Source organism: Bubalus kerabau, chromosome 18, assembly GCF_029407905.1.
Source record: "Bubalus kerabau isolate K-KA32 ecotype Philippines breed swamp buffalo chromosome 18, PCC_UOA_SB_1v2, whole genome shotgun sequence".
Lineage (NCBI taxonomy): Eukaryota > Metazoa > Chordata > Mammalia > Artiodactyla > Bovidae > Bubalus > Bubalus kerabau.
In genome coordinates, this window is record NC_073641.1 from 50,560,552 (window position 1) to 50,577,908 (window position 17,357).

The 17,357-nt window shown below is 35.0% G+C and overlaps 1 non-coding gene across 1 annotated transcript; it reads left to right on the plus strand.

The window, feature by feature from the left end:
- Positions 1-219: 219 nt before the first annotated feature.
- TRNAF-AAA (transfer RNA phenylalanine (anticodon AAA)) lies at positions 220-292 on the plus strand. Its single transcript has one exon. It is a non-coding gene; the product is annotated as a tRNA-Phe (tRNA).
- The last annotated feature ends 17,065 nt before the right edge of the window (positions 293-17,357 follow it).

Sequence of the window (17,357 nt, forward strand, 5' to 3'; positions counted from 1 at the left end):
GTATAAACTTCAGATTTGCTAAGAGACTACATCTTAATTGTTTTCACCACACACACACACAAAAGATAATTAAGTGACATGATAGAGGTGTTAACTAAGGCAATGGTGGTAATCATATTGCAATGCATAAATGTATCAAGTCAACAAGTTGGACATCTTAAACTTACACAATGTTATATGCTAATTATAGCTCAATTAAACAAATAATAATAGTGAGTGGCTGAAATAACTCAACTGGGAGAGTGTTAGACTAAAGATCTAAAGGCCCCTGGTTCAATTCCATGTTTCAGTGACTATTTCTGATCCTTTGGGCTTCCCCAGTGGCTCAGATGGTAAAGAATCTGCCTGTAGTATAGGAAACTCAGGTTTAGTCCCTGGGTCAGGAAGATCCCTGGGAAGGGAATGGCTACCCACTCCAGTATTCTTGTCTGGAGAATTCCATGGACAGAGGAGCCAGGCAGGCTACAGTCCATAGGGTCACAAAGAGTTGGACAACACTGAGCAATTAGCACTTTCAAACAAATAATAAAGACTGAGGACACCAAAATTGGCATGGGTGTGGAGCAACCAGAATTCTCAGACATTGTTGATGAGAGTGTAAAAGTATATAAACCCTGTTAAAATTTCTGAATTATTGATAAAAGTAAGCATATTCTTATCATTTGATCTATCAACTATAATTCTAGCTATTAGCCACATTAAAAAGTTATATTAGCTTTGTTTATAATATCCCAGATGATCAGACATGCATTATTTTTTATTCCTTAAGCTTTGAAAATTCCTTCAGTTCAGTTCAGTTCAGTCACTCAGTCATGTCTGACTCTTTGTGACCCCATGAACCACAGCACGCCAGGCCTCCCTGTCCATCACCAACTCCCAGAGTTCACTCAAACTCATGTCCATCGAGTCGGTGATGCCATCCAGCCATCTCGTCCTCTGTTGTCTGCTTCTCCTCCTGCCTCACTATATGTTTAGTGTTTTATCCAAAATTATTCTGATTAAAAAGTGTAAGTTCAGTAATTCTCAAAAAATATTTTTCTCCTTAAAATTATGTCTCAAGGAATCCTGCTTAATGGCAGTTTATATGTAACAATATAGAGAGATGAAAAATGAGAATCAGAAAGGAAGGAAGGGAGGAAGGAGGGAAGAGAGGAAGGAAAGAATAAAGGAGGAGAGGTGATAGAGGAAGGAGGGAAGAAAGGAAGGAATGCAAAGGGAGGAAGGTCAGAATGTAATTAAATAGATTTAATAAAGGTAAACTTTTAAGTAAAATCACAGAAATAAAAAATATAGTTATTACTCACTGTAGGAGGTTATGTTTCACGAACATAATTGTCTTCAGCAATTTGGCCCATGGTAAAAGGCATATGGGCAGTCTTTGTATAGTAGATATATTTAATTCTTGATCCTAGAAAAAAAAATATATTAAGAAATGCTCAGAGGTCTTCCACATGGAGAACTTCCACAATTATAGCATACCTAAACTCTTTAGAATATTGAATTTTAACCTTTGTTGATTTTAATAGGAAAATCTCTCCATAATTCTCATCTTTGTGCTTTTTTCAATCTATCTTGAATGCTAAAAAACAGATTTCTGTTATTTATGCTAGGTTACTTAATCCCTCTTCCATTAAATATCAGTGAAAAATCCAACCTGTTTTTTTCTTTTAAAGAAACATGATAATAAAAATAATTTTTCTAATGCTAAATGTACACAGTTATCTGAAACTTTGAATGTTTCAAGAATTTTCCCTATGTAAAAAAAATGCATATTCTCATAACTATTTACTAAACAGCTGTCTTGTCCCAGATTCAATTCTAGATATTGTGAATACAGTGCTAACAATAAAGATAATATCCATATTTTATGGGGTTTTATTTTGGTTGGGAAGCTAATCAGTCTAACAGACAAACACACAAAGTATTTTTGATTGTAAAAAGTGTGAAGAAAGTAAAATGATATGATACATAGTGCTTTGGAGTACTACTTTAGATTTATTTGGTGTTCATTCTGTAACTATCTAAAATATTGACATTCTTATTGATACCGACCATATGAATATCCAGGAGAGTACATTTTAGGCAGGTTGAAGTGTGAAGGCTCTAAAGTGTATATGAACTTGGTATAACTTTAGAACCACCTGAAAGCCAGGATGGTGGAAGTGGATGTAGTGAAGGAAAGAGTGGGATATGGTAAAGTTGGAAAGATAGGCAAGTTCATGGTGAGACTAAAAGGCCATGGTGAAGAATTTGTAAATTTGTAATTTTTTCATAAGGCAATGGCAACCCAGTCCAGTACTCTTGCCTGGAAAATCCCATGGGCGGAGGAGTCTGGTAGGCTGCAGTCCATGGGATCGCAAAGTGTTGGACACGACTGAGCGACTTCACTTTCACTTTTCACTTTCATCCACTGGAGAAGGAAATGGCAACCCACTCCAGTGTTCTTGCGTGGAGAATCCCACGGACGGGGGAGCCTGGTGGGCTGCCGTCTATGGGGTTGCACAGAGTCGGACACGACTGAAGCGACTTAGCAACAGTAGCAGCAGCAGCATAGTAAAAGCCTATACTTTATGGTAACTCTTGGGATTGTCTGGTGTCTCAGACAGTAAACACTCTGCCTGCAATCCAGGAGACCTGGGCTCAATTCCTGGGTTTGAAAGATCCCCTGGAGAAGGAAATGGCAACCCACTCCAGTATTCTTGCCTGGAGAATTCCATGGACAGAAGAACCTGGTGGGCTACAGTTGTGTGGTCACAAAAGAGTCAGACACTACTGAGTGACTAACACAACACATAGTAAAAACCACTGACAGATATTCATTTTCTAAATATTATTTTACACTGTGTTTATTAATGTGTAGATAAACATGGAAGTCAGAGTATAAAGAACAATAAGTGACATGTATTGTAATCTAGATAAGAAACAATAAGATCTTGGAAAAGGATTTTTACAAGAAAGAGAGAGGTAGCTGGATTTTGGCTTTAAGTTCTGAATAAAATCCAAGACTCAGTTTGGATCCTGCTTATGTAATTTATCGACATCTAAGTTGAGCTATCGAAAATGAAGTCATATATATATATATATATATATATATATATATATATGAGCCAGAATCTCTAAGGAAACACAAAATTAACTCTAGAAGAGTTAGACAATAACAATAGAAATGTGGGTTAGAATTTTATTATGGCAGCCAAAAACAAAATAAGCACCCAAAATTAATTCATGTATAAGTTTTATAAATGGGGATATTAACACTTAGAAAAATCTATTACAACCTATTCTAGTCTTCATTTATCAGACAAGACATACCTTTTAAAAATGATCAAAGCTGTGGAGAGTTAAAAATTAAATGAGAAATACTAGAAGAAACTGAGGACACTTAGCTTAAATGAATAGTATCACAGTGGTCATAATATTTGCTTTTAATATTTTGCTATGTCTTGAGCAAAATTTGAGGGTAGATTTATGGGAGGTACATACTAAATACAATATACACTACCATAAATATTAATATAAATAATTACATTAATCTGAAGTGTTGAGTACATCTTGTACTAATTATTTATCTATCAACCCTCTCCTTCCTATCATGGATTATTGAGTCACTGATACTATTTTAAAGACTGTTAAAGAATTTGTCGTCTACTTCAAAAAATGATACAGACTATATATAGGTTTATCAAATAGGTTATCATTCAAATTGGAACCTATTTGAGTATAAAGGAAGCTTTACTAATATTTGGGCTTCCCAGCTGGCTCAGATGGTAAAGAACCTGCCTGCAATGCAGAGACCTTGCTTTGATCTCTGGGTGGGGAAGATCCCTAGAGAAGGTCATGGCAACCCACTCCAGTATTCTTGCCTGGAGAATCCCAGGGACAGAGGGGTCTGATGGGCTACAGCCCATGGGGTCGAAAAGAGTTGGACACAACTGAGCAACTAACACTTTCACTTTTACTTTACTAATATTTAAGATGGAAAAACAGTCATAGTATAGAAAATAGATCAGAATACATGGTTAGTCTCCTTGTAAATGATATTGCTTTTTTAATCCTCTTAACTCTTTAATCCTCTTCACCTCCAAGCCTCTATGCCAACCATATTTTTGACATTCACCTGGACAATATTACTACTCCTAACTAATCCACTCTAGCCCCTTTAAACTGTAAAAAGCCAGATCTGAATGTAATCTTTTAGTCTTTCTATTTTAAAATCCAATGCCAGAGATAATAACTTTTACCTTGACTTTAGCAGCTCCCCACTTAGTATGAAGAGACCTAATATTTATTCTCCTGAACCATTTCTATTCTGCTACACTTGCTCAGTACAGTTCCAACTCAGCTTCCTTCCAGACATACAGGTATCTGTACCATCCTGAGTGATAACCATGTAACTTTAACACTTAAAGATAAAAAGTGTAGAAATCCTTAAGTCTCTCTATGCTAAGCAGAAATCCTTTGATATGTTGTGTTATCCTTCTCTTTCATTTGTCTGCTCACAACTCTTGTAAAACCACCATTAATAACATTGGGCTAAGCTGGAGTAAATTTTTTTAAGGACTGACTTTGAAAATATAAAAATATCTTTATTTCATTGTATATTCCTGGAAGAATACAAATTTTCTTCATTTTGAGGGTAAGCTCTTTACTTTGAGCCCTTGTTTTTGGTTTTTTGGACATTTCCAAATATTATGCTGAAGCATGATTCCATCAGTAGTTTCCCTTACCCTATAATTAAGATCACATTTCACTTTTTATTATAAATAAAAGGAAAATAAATATCTTACTCAGATTCTCACATATTGTTTCTCTTCCAGGCAAGTTTTTCTTTTTTCTTTTTTTATAATTATAATGTATCTTGATCTCCTCATTTCTTTCACAATCTACTAGCCAACATCTGCCTCAGTGAAGTCAAGGAAGGTCCTGGCTAGGTTCCCAAATTGTATATTGCTTACTTCATTCAATATATACTTAATGAAGAACCAATATATTCCAAGCACTGTTGAATTGCTCAGATTAAATCAATGTTGGAAAGAAGAAAAGAAGCACACAAGTTTGTATTCTACTGGGCTAAAGATACTTAAAAAATCAATGAACATACTCAGTAGACAATGTTATATGTGAGGAGTTTGTGAGTGATAGTGTATGTATGTGTGTGTTTAAAGATTAAAATGTGAAAAAAGAAGACTATGGTAAAGGGGATCAGAACTGGCCTGGAAGGTGAATCATTTTTTTTTTTTTTCCAGACTGACCTGAGTCCCTACAGCACTTCCTACTAAAAGTGGAACATGTCACATTGTATCGTAATTGTTGGCTTACTTATATTCCAATTTTTTTGTTTTTATTTATTTATTTATTTTTTAATTGAGTGGTTGCGACTGACTTTTTTGAAAAAATTATACTGAAAAAAAGGAATGAAAATAGCTACATGAATTTGCAAAGAGACCATGCATAGTAAGTTCAAGGAATGTCAAAAAGGTCAGTGTGGCTAGAGCAAGGGTGAGCTTATTAATTTTTAAGATGGTGGCTTTTAGAAGTATCATCCAGGATTCTATATTGAGACTAGATTTCAGAGGTCAAAGACATGTATATGGAGGCAGATAGGAAACTATTATAATAATCCAGGAGGAAGCTAAAAGACTTTGACCAATATGGTAGCATATGGGGTGATTAGAAATACTGCTAGATGGTAGAAGTGATCATATTCTGAATATTTCAAGGTAGTTCCAACAATACTGGACTTTGGATCTAAAAAAGAAGGGATAATCCTAGCTTTCTGGCCCAACAACTGAATCAAATGGATCTCAATTACAATTTTCAAAAGACATGAATAGCAGCAGTCATTAAGAAGACAGCAAAGCCAAGAGGAAAAAGCATTCAAAGAGACTTTTTTTTCTCTTTTTAATTTTTAAATTATGAAATTATGATAATTGATTTACAGGAGACTTGGAAAATACAGAACAAAGTTACATATAGTTCTACTATGTATTGCAATTATTTTTTAAGTAGATAAATTAAGATTTTTAGTCAGAGTTTCAATATCAAACTCTCAAAAAATAATTAAATATACACAAAATTATGAGGATATAGTAAACCTGAAAAACACCATGAACAAATTGAACATAATTAAGATTTATACAATTTTCATACAACAGTAGGATACACGTTCTATTCAAATTCCCATAGAGTATAAACTAGGAGACACTGGAATATATCCAGGGACATAAAACAAGGTTCAAAAATTTCATGGTCCAGTGGTATTGAAATCATGCAGAGTCTGGTCTCTCATTACAGACAGTGGAATTATGTTAGAAATCAATATCAAAGGATATTGAAAATATCCCACATATTTTCAAGTGCAATGTGACATTTATCAAGAGAGATCTCAATGAGACAAATCTTGAGAAGCCTCTCAGCCCTTTACCACATGAAATGTGGTCCTCAGACAACAGCAGAGGCAGCATCTAAGAGCTTGTTTGAAATGGAAAAATCTCAGTCCCAAATCCAACCTACTAAATCAGAATCCCCACTTTCACAAGATGTTTGGGGAGCTTAGAAAAATATGTTATACCAGAATATAACAAGGAAGCACAAAGTTGACAAAAGTGGAAAATTATTTTTAATAATTCCCTGGAAAACAGTAGAAACATTTCAGGGTGAAAGTTTATTTTGAATGTGGAGGAAATTTATTGAAATATTGCTGTTAATTTTTTTAATACAGGAAAATTGATGTTATAACCTCTCCATAAAGTTAAAATATCTACTTTAACCAAAACTTTTTTCTTTTTCAATCTTAAAATGCTCATCTCAAGGCTATTTCTTTCTTCAACAGTTTTCTGAACTATTATCAGGCTCCTCTATCTTAGTCTCTCTAGAATACTTTCTTTTCCTATCTTTGTTATTCATCTTTCTTATCATTGCATTAGATGCCACCAGGTGTTATGGCTATTAGATAATTTGTGCAAATCCTAAACTGTTAGATCCTTAAAGACAGGAATGGGAGTCTTCTTTGAAAGTACTTTAATTCTATGGCCAAAAATAAAACATCTGAATATGATTTCATGTTTATTCCAAGATATCTTATTCTTTCTTATACATACTGCCTCAAAACCACAGGAAGAAGATTCCATCAGCTCAGATGGGTCAAATATCTTGTACAAACTCACTCAGCTTGTGAGTTACATTCATAGGATTCTATGTCCTGAAGCTAGAGGCTATGATTGTATTATTTTACAAAATTGTTTTGACAAAGGGTCTAGAATTCCCCACATCCTTCTTTTATATCTGTAACTTTTCTTTCACTCTGTGTAGCAAATTTTGGAAACCGATGCCAGTTCTCTCATAATTTCTTTTCATACTTAAAGCATGAGATAGTAATTTATATTAAACCTATAATTCACATGACAGTGATGTTAATTATTAAATAAAATAATACATCTAAAATTCATGTGCTAATGAATCCATCTTAGCCTTACTCATATTTCTCATTTCTATGCTTTCTGTAGAGCATATCATATTTTTCCCCACAGAGTAAGTGTTCAGTAAATTTTGAAAGTGATTTCCATATAATAAAACCCAAACTACCATTATTTCACTTCCTTTTAGGACAGATTTTTTTTGATCTATAGATTTTTTCATAGTGTCTCCTTGACTCATGATTAACTTTCCTTGACATTACCAAACTTTATCATGTTTTATGGTCTTCTAGCAAGGAGGCTCCAAAGAAACCAGGCAGCAAATTGTGCCCACTTCAGTTTTACACTTGCCACAGAGAATTGACCTTTTTCATTTTCATTAATAGGAAAAAAATGTTCTAAATTGCTTTAAAAAAGAAACAAAGAATTCTTAAAGCAGATTTCCAGCACTTATAGTCGATGAAAAGAGTTTTAACAACAAAGAAGAGTGACTTTTCTCTGCAAAGCCCCAAGTAATTGTTTTGTCAGTATGAGAACCAAAGGCATTTGGTTTATACATGTGGTATGACTGTCTTAATCTTTTAGTTCATCAAATTCCAAGGAGTGAGCAAAAGACAAAGATTGTAGCTTTAGCTGCCAAAGAGAGTGTGAATCATTTCTCACAAGATTTTTAAATATCTTTTTTTTAGCTTAGAGGCATAAAGCAACCGACCTGAATGAAAACAGATTTAGGCTGTAACAAGAAGACAGAATTTAACCAGCATATGCTAAAGTGCCTTACTGAAACAGAACAAAAGTTTTATGCATAAATGCTACCTCAGAAAAAAAAGCATGCATAAAATTATTCAGACTGTGTTTGCTGGACCTTATTATATCCAGAAAGGTTATAAGAACTTTTCTAGGATAAGGAAATTACAAAAAAGAAAAAGAAAAAGAAAACTGTCATGAGGAAGGATTTTTGATACTTATTGACTGATACAACTTTTTAGTAAAATCAACTTCCTAGCTCTAATATAAAACTTATAGCTAAGTTGATTATGTATTGCTCTATATTTCCACTGGATTGACAATCTTTTACTGAAGTAATGTATAGTATTTAAATATTTTTGTTGTTGTTCAGTTCCTAAGTCATGTCTAACTCTTGTGCCCCCATGGACTCTAGCCTTCCAGGCTCCTCTGTCCGTGGGATTTCCCAGACAAGAATACTGGAGTGGGTTGCCACTTCCTCCTGCAGAGGATCTTCCCAACCCAGGGATCGACCCACATCTCCATGTCTCCTTCATTGCAGGTGAATTCTTTAACACTGACCCATCAGGGAAGCCATACTAATGTTTAGTGATAACATGGAAACTTACAATACCGTGTGCAATAGACAACCAATGGAAATTTGCTGAATGACTCAGGGAACTCAAACAGGGCCTCTGTAACAATCTAGAGGGATGGAATGGGGAGGGAGATGGGAGAGAGGTTCAAGAGAGAGGGGACATATGTATACCTATGACTGATTCTTCTTGTTGTTTGACAGAAAACAGCAAAATTGTGTAAAGCAATTACCCTTCATTTTAAAAATAAATTAGTTAAACCATCAGCCAGACTTATCAAGAAACAAAGGGAGAAAATCAAATCAACAAAATTAGAAATGAAAATGGAGAGATCACAACAGACAACACAGAAATACAAAGGATCATAAGAGACTACTATCAGCAACTATATGCCAATAAATGGACAACTTGGAAGAACTGGACAAATTCTTAGAAAAAGTACAACTTTTCAAAACTGAACCAGGAAGAAATAGAAAATCTTAACAGACCCATCACAAGCACAGAAATTGAAACTGTAATCAGAAATCTTCCAGCAAACAAAAGCCCAGGACCAGACAGCTTCACAGCAGAATTCTACCAAAAATTTAGAAGAGCTAACACTTATCCTATTCAAATTCTTCCAGAAAATTGCAGAGGAAGGTAAACTTTCAAACCCATTCTATGAGGCCACCATCACCCTAATACCAAAACCTGACAAAAATGCCACAAAAAAGAAAACTACAGGCCAATATCACTGATGAACATACATGCAAAAATCCTTAACAAAATTCTAGCAAACAGAATCCAACAACGTGTAAAAAGATCATACATCATGATCAAGTGGGCTTTATCCCAGGGATGCAAGGATTCTTCAATATCTGCAAATCAATCAATGTAATACACCACATTAACAAATTGAAAAATAAAAACCATATGATTATCTCAATAGATGCAGAGAAAGCCTTTGACAAAATTCAACATCCATTTATGATAAAAACCCTCCAGAAAGCAGGAATAGAAGGAGCATACCTCAACATAATAAAAGCTATATATGACAAACCCACAGCAAACATTATCCTCAATGGTGAAAAATTAAAAGCATTTCCCCTAAAGTCAGGGACAAGACTAGGTTGCCCACTCTCATGACTACTATTCAACATAGTTTTGGAAGTTTTGGCCACAGCAATCAGAGCAGAAAAAGAAATCAAAGGAATCCAAATTGGAAAAGAAAAGTAAAACTCTCACTGTTTGCAGGTGACATGATCCTCTACATAGAAAACCCTAAAGATGCCACCAGAAAATTACTAGAGCTAATCAATGAATATAGTAAAGTTACAGGATATAAAATCAACACTCAGAAATCCCTTGCATCCCTATGCACTAACAATGAGAAAACAGAAAAAGAAATTAGGGAAACAATTCCATTCACCATTGCAACAAAAAGAGTAAGATACTTAGGAATATATCTACCTAAAGAAACAAAAGACCTGCATATAGAAAACTGTAAAACACTGGTGACAGAAACCCAAGAGGACACAAATACATAGAGAAATATATTGTGTTCATGGATTGGAAGAATCAATATAGTGAAAATGAGTATACTACCCAAAGCAATCTATAATTTTAATGCAATCCCTATCAAGCTACCAATGGTATTTTTCACAGAGCTAGAACAAATAATTCACAGTTTGTATGGAAATACAAAAAACCTCGAATAGCCAAAGCAATCTTGAGAAAGAAGAATGGAACTGGGGGCATCAACCTGCCTGACTTTAGGCTCTACTACAAAGCCACAGTCATCAAGACAGTATGGTACTGGCACAAAGACAGAAGTATATATCAATGGAACAAAATTGAAAGCCCAGAGATAAATCCACACACCTATGGACACCTTATCTTTGACAAAGGAGGCAAGAATATGCAATGGAGAAAAGACAATCTCTTTAACAAGTAGTGCTGGGAAAACTGGTCAACCACTTATAAAAGAATGAAACTAGAACACTTTCTAACACCATACATGAAAATAAACTCAAAATATATTAAAGATCTAAATGTAAGACCAGAAACTATAAAACTCCTAGAGGAAAACATAGGCAAAACACTCTCCGACATAAATCACAGCAGGATCTTCTATGACCTACCTCCCAGAATATTGGAAACAAAAGCAAAAGTGAACAAATGGGACCTAATTAAAATTAAAAGCTTCTGCACAACAAAGGAAACTATAAGCAAGCTTAAAAGAGAGACTTCAGAATGGGAGAAAATAATAGTAAAGGAGCAACTGACAAAGAATTAATCTCAAATATATACAAGCAACTCCTGCAGCTCAATTACAGAAAAATAAATGACCCAATCAAAAAGTTGGCCAAAGAACTAAACAGACATTTCTCCAAAGAAGACATACAGATGGCTCACAAACACATGAAAAGATGCTCAACATCATTCATTATCAGAGAAATGCAAATGAAAACCACAATGAGGTACCATTTCACACCAGTCAGAATGGCTGCGATCCAAAAGTCTACAAGCAATAAGTGCTGGAGAGGGTGTGGAGAAAAGGGAACCCTCTTACACTGTTGGTGAGAATGCAAACTAGTACAGCCACTATGGAGAACAGTATGAAGATTCCTTAAAAACTGGAAATAGAACTGCCATATGATCCAGCAATCCCACTGCTGGGCATACACACTGAGGAAACCAGAAGGGAAAGAGACACGTGTACCCTCAGTGTTCATCTCAGCACTGTTTATAATAGCCAGGACATGGAAGCAACCTAGATGTCCATCAGCAGATGAATAGATAAGAAAGCTGTTGTACATATGCACAATGGAATGTTACTCAGTCATTAAAAACAATACATTTGAATCAGTTCTACTGAGGTGGATGAAACTGGAGCCTATTATACAGAGTAAAGTAAGCCAGAAAGAAAAACACAAATATAGTATACTAACACATATATATGGAATTTAGAAAGATGGTAATGATAATGCTGTATGTGAGGCAGCAAAAGTGACACAGATGTATAAAACAGTCTTTTGGACTCTGTGGGAGAGGGCGAGGGTGGAATGATTTGGGAGAATGGCATTGAAACATGTATATTATCATATGTGAAATGGATCTCCAGTCCAGGTTTGATGCATGATACAGGATGCTCAGGGCTGGTGCACTGGGATGACCCAGAGGGATGGGATGGGGAGGGAGGTGGGAGAGGGGTTCAGCATGGGGAACACATGTACACCTCTGGTGGATTCATGTCAATGTATGGCAAAACCAATACAACATTGTAAAGTAATTAGCCTCCAGTTAAAATAAATGTATATTTTAAAAATAATGAATTAATTAAAATTAAAAAGTATAATTCTACAGTTCCATGGATCAAACTAGGAAGCCCAAATGGAATCAAATATATAGAGAAATTTAGTTTAAAATCAAGATGATATCTCAAATCAATAAGGTAAGAATTGGCTATGAAAAGAATATTGTAGAACAATTGGAAATATATCTAATAATCCATTTTATTTATATATTATATATATGGATCAGTATTTTATACCTCATAAAAAATAAATTCCAAGTGGATTCAAGTTCTAAGTGTAAAAACAAATAGTAAAAGCACAAAGTAAATACTAAATAAAATGTTAATATTTTTGATTATTGATTAGAAACTTTTTTAGCCCTTATATAAAGTTCAGAAATCATAAAAGTTTGACAGTTATACTATACAGTTGGATGACTATTTTATATAAATATATCATAAGCCACATTTAAAAGGCAAATATGTATCATACATAAGAAATAGCTTAATTTTAAATATATTAAAACCTCATTCAAACCAAAATAAATAACCAACTGCAAAAAAGCAGAGATCTTTCATTTGGGTCTCTGTGTAAATATTTTCTTTTCAAAGAGATCATCCCTGACAATGCCACAAAAAAGAACATACTGAAAATCTCTCTAACCACTTTAGTCTGATTTTTACTGTATATTCTCTGCAAATTCTAGTAGGGCCAGTACTGGGAACTCTATTTTTAGTTCACTTTTATATTCTAGCCCATGAATCACGGCCTGGTTTATGGTCTTTAAATAAATTTTTTCTTTGAAAAAAATGAATCCAGGATAAAATGTAAAGAGGCATGATAAATAACAGAAAGATTAGCTTGAAAAGAAAGAACACACTATTTTCAGAGGTAAGGGCAAAACAATAAAGGTCTGTCTGTGTACATGTATGTGTGTGTGTGTGAGTGTGAGTGTGTGTGTGTGTGTGAATAGGAGATAACCAGGTTATAATCTTAGCACAGGGATTATCAAGTAATGCTGAGTGAATGTTTTATATTATGTAACATAAATTTGTGGCAGACTAAATGAGTTTAATTTTGTAAATTTCTACATAATTTCTCAGCTGCCTAAAATCAAGAATAGAGAAATGTAATGGTTGAAAATGCCTTGGCTTAGAGGTTGACAAGAAAGGATTATGAGCACTGAATAAATTTTATGATCATAGAATATGCATATTTGAACTGGTTTGCCATTGGTCCAACCATAAGCACATGAAGCTAAAAATAGGGTGACAACATCAAGAGATACTTGGAAAACACACAGGGACAATGAAGAAGAAATTTAGTCAAGTAGTGGAAATGGAAATATTAAAACAGATTTGAAATCTCCTTTAAGAGTTTATATATTTTCACTTCCAACTTCTCTGAATGGCTTCTATTCCTATGTCTTCTTATGGCATTGGTAATTCTTCAATGATCCTATGCTTGTTTCCAGATGACTTCAATTTCATGTGTATCATATATGTCTATCAGGACCTATAGTCTAATGTAATTTCCAAACGTGTGCTTCAATTCCATCATTTACTTTAAAATCTAAACTTACTAACAGACTAACTTCCATCCAAATGTAATCAGTTATGGGCCATTTACAGGAACAACATCCATTCTATTTCAAACACAAAGGAATTTAATGCAATGGTCAGATGCTTTCAATTTTTTGGAACAACTGGAGGTGCAAGCTCAAGGCTAGGACCCTAGAATCAAGAGCAGGAATTGTTAAGTTAATGAAAACGCATTGTAGCTATGATCCACCTACCATAATTTTTCCCAGACTTGCACCCCAATATGTTGACCCAGGGAAGCTAGAGACTATATTACTGTAGAAAAATCCAATATCCTCATAACTGTATGTGATAGAAGGAAGAGCTGATTAAATGAATGATAGTCTCTCTGTCCAGTTCTTTTCTGAATTCTGAATAGCATATTAAATTGCTGTTATTCAGTCACTAAGCCATGTCTGACCCTTTGTGACCCCATGGACTGCAGCAAGCCAGCCCTCTCTATCCTTCACTATATCTCAGAGTTTGCCCAAGTTCATGTCCATTGAGTTGGTGATGCTATCCAATCATCTCATCCTCTGCCACTCTCTTCTCCTTTTACCTTCACTGGAGGAACTTAATTTGTATTAAACTGGTAGGAACAAATGATTTTAGAGAAAAGATATTCAGCTTATGCAGCCTCTCAATAGAGGTAGATGGGTACAAGGAGGTAAGTTGGAATGCAAGTGGGAATCATCCCTAACTCCTAGAGCATATCATTTCATGCTCCTTGGTAATTAAACATCAAAACAGAAAACAGACACTTTTGCCTAATTTCTTTCTGTCTAAAACCCCTTATCCTGGTTAAAAGCATGGTTTAGAAATATTTATTTTGTCTTCTATTCCCCTACTTCTAATCGCCATGGATAAATATGAATTATTGATCCTAATTAAATATCGTTCCAGTCTCTTTTTATGTCTCTTACATGACATTCTGCTGACACACTCTGTATATAATTTGAGGCAGAGTTTCAGCTTGTTTATGTCCCTTATTTTGTCTATAATATTTCTAATTAAAGTGGCAATTTTGATTAATTTTTTGCATTTAGTGAACAATTTTAATGTATCTACATTTATTATACATTATTATTTTTCAGATATTTATTTTCTCAACAAGGATCATTTATCTTCAAGAAAAAGTACTAGTTTAATAAGCTCATAATATATATTGTATTATTTATTGTGATTTGTGCTATTCTTTTACTTTTTTAAAGACAAAATTAATCTAAAATGCTAAAATTGTAAAGACATTTATTTTAGGTGTGGGTTAGGGATATTTCAGTTCTAGTCTTATTCCAATTTAAACATTTGTGTTTTAAAAATATCTAGTAAAAGGGAATTCCCTGGTGATCCAGTGGTTAAGAATCAGCACTGTTATGGCCAGGGTCCTAAGTTAGATTCCTGGTCAGGGAACTAAAATCCTACAAAACATATTTATCCATGGTAATTAGAAGTAGGGGAATAGAAGACAAAATAAATATTTCTAAACCATGCTTTTAACCAGGATAAGGGGTTTTAGACAGAAAGAAATTAGACAAAATTGTCTGTTTTCTGTTTTGATGTTTAATTACCAAGGAGCATGAAATGATATGCTCTAGCAGTTATGGATGATTCCCACTCGGCATTCCAACTTACCTCCATGGCCAAAAAGAAAGAAAGAAAATTGTGTGATAAAATGTGCATATTTCATGTTGTAGTAGAATGGATAAAGGTCTTCAAAGATGTCCCCAATCAATGGAACTTGTGAATATATGATCTTATATGGCAAAAAGACCTTTCTAGATGCGATTCAGTTAAAGACCTTGAAGTGGCAAATTTATCCTGGGTTATCTGAATGAGTCTAATATAACCACAGAGTTCCTATAAAATTGAGGCTGTCAAGTTCAGAGATTAAAAAGAGATGCGATGGTAGAAGCATAGGTTGGAGTGATGCGCTTTGAAGATGGAGAAAGGGGCCTTAAACAAAGAAATGCAGGTGGCCTCTGGTGGCTTGAAAATGCAAAGAAACGGATCTGCCTTGAATTTTCCAGAATAAACAAAGCCTTGCCAAAAACACTTTCTGACTGCCACAACTATACAAGAAGAAATTTGTGCTGTATTAAGTCAAAATTTGTGGTGATTTATTAGAGCAACAATAGTACACTAATGCATATGATTACTAATTATAGAAGAAGTGGCAAGAATAGACAGAAAAAAACACAAAAAAAATCTTCATGACCCAGATAACCACCACGGTGTGATCACTCACCTAGAGCCAGACATCCTGAAGTCCAAAGTCAAGTGGGCCTTAGGAAGCATCACTATGAACAAAGCTAGTGGAGGTGATAGAATTCCAGCTGAACTATTTCAAAGCCTAAAAGATGATGCTGTTAAAGTGTTCACTCAATATGCCAACAAATTTGGAAAACTCAGGAGAGGGCACAGGACTGAAAAAGGTCAGTTTTCATTCTAATCCCAAAGGGCAATGTCAAAGAATGCTCAAACTACCACACAATTGCACTTATTTCACATGCTAGCAAAGTAATACTCAAAATTCTCCAAGCCAGGCTTCAGCAGTGCATGAACCAAGAACTTCTAGATGTTCAAGCTGGATTTAGAAGAGGCAGAGGAACCAGAGATCAAATTGCCAACATCTGTTGGATCATCAAAAAAGCAAGAGAGTTACAAAAAAACATCTACTTCTGTTTTATTGAATATGCCAAAGCCTTTCACTGTGTGGATCACAACAAACTGTGGAAAATTCTGAAAGAGATGGAACTATCAGATCATCTTACCTGTCTTTTGAGAAATCTGTATGCAGGTCAAGAAGCAACAGTTAGAGCCAGACATGGAACAATGGACTGGTTCCAAATTGGGAAAGGAATATATCAAGGCTGTATATAATCACCCTGCTTATTTAACTCATATGCAAAATACATCATGCAAAAGGCCAGGCTGGATGAAGCACAAGCTGGAATCAAGATTGCTGGGAGAAATATCAATAACCTCAGATATGTAGATGACACCAAGCTTATGGCAGAAAGTGAAGAGGAACTAAAGAGCCTCTTGATGAAAGGGAAAAAGGAGAGTGAAAAAGCTGGCTTAAAACTCAATAATCAAAAATAATGGCATCTGGTCCCATCACTTTATGGTAAATAGATGGGGAAATAATGGGAACAATGACAGACTTTATTTTCTTGGGCCCCAAAATCACTGCAGATGGTGACTGTAGTTATGAAATTAAAAGAAGCTTGCTCCTTGGAAGAAAAGTTTGACCAACCTAGACAGTATATTAAAAAGCAGAGACATCAGTTTCCAAACAAAGGTCCAACACTTGTCAAAGCTGTGATTTTTCCAGTAGTCATTTACAGATGTGAGAGTTGGACCATAAAGATAGCTAAGCATTGGAGAATTGACGCTTTTGAAATGTGATGTTGGAGAAGACTCTTGAGAGTCTCTTGGACTGCAAGATCAAACCAGTCAATCCTAAAGGAAATCAATCCTGAATTTTCCCTGGAAGGACAGATGCTGAAGCTGATGCTCCAATACTTTGGCCATCTGATGTGAAGAACTGACTCCTTGGAAAATCAGGAGACTTTTTCCCAAGATCAGGGACTCCTCCTTCCCTGATCCTGGGAAAGATTGAAGGCAGGAGGAGAAGGGGACAACAGAGAATGAGATAGTTGGATGGCATCACCAATTCAGTGGACATGAGTTTGAGCAAACTCCAGGAGTTGGTGATGGACAGGGAAGCCTGGCGTGCTGCAGTCCATGGGGTCTCATAGAGTC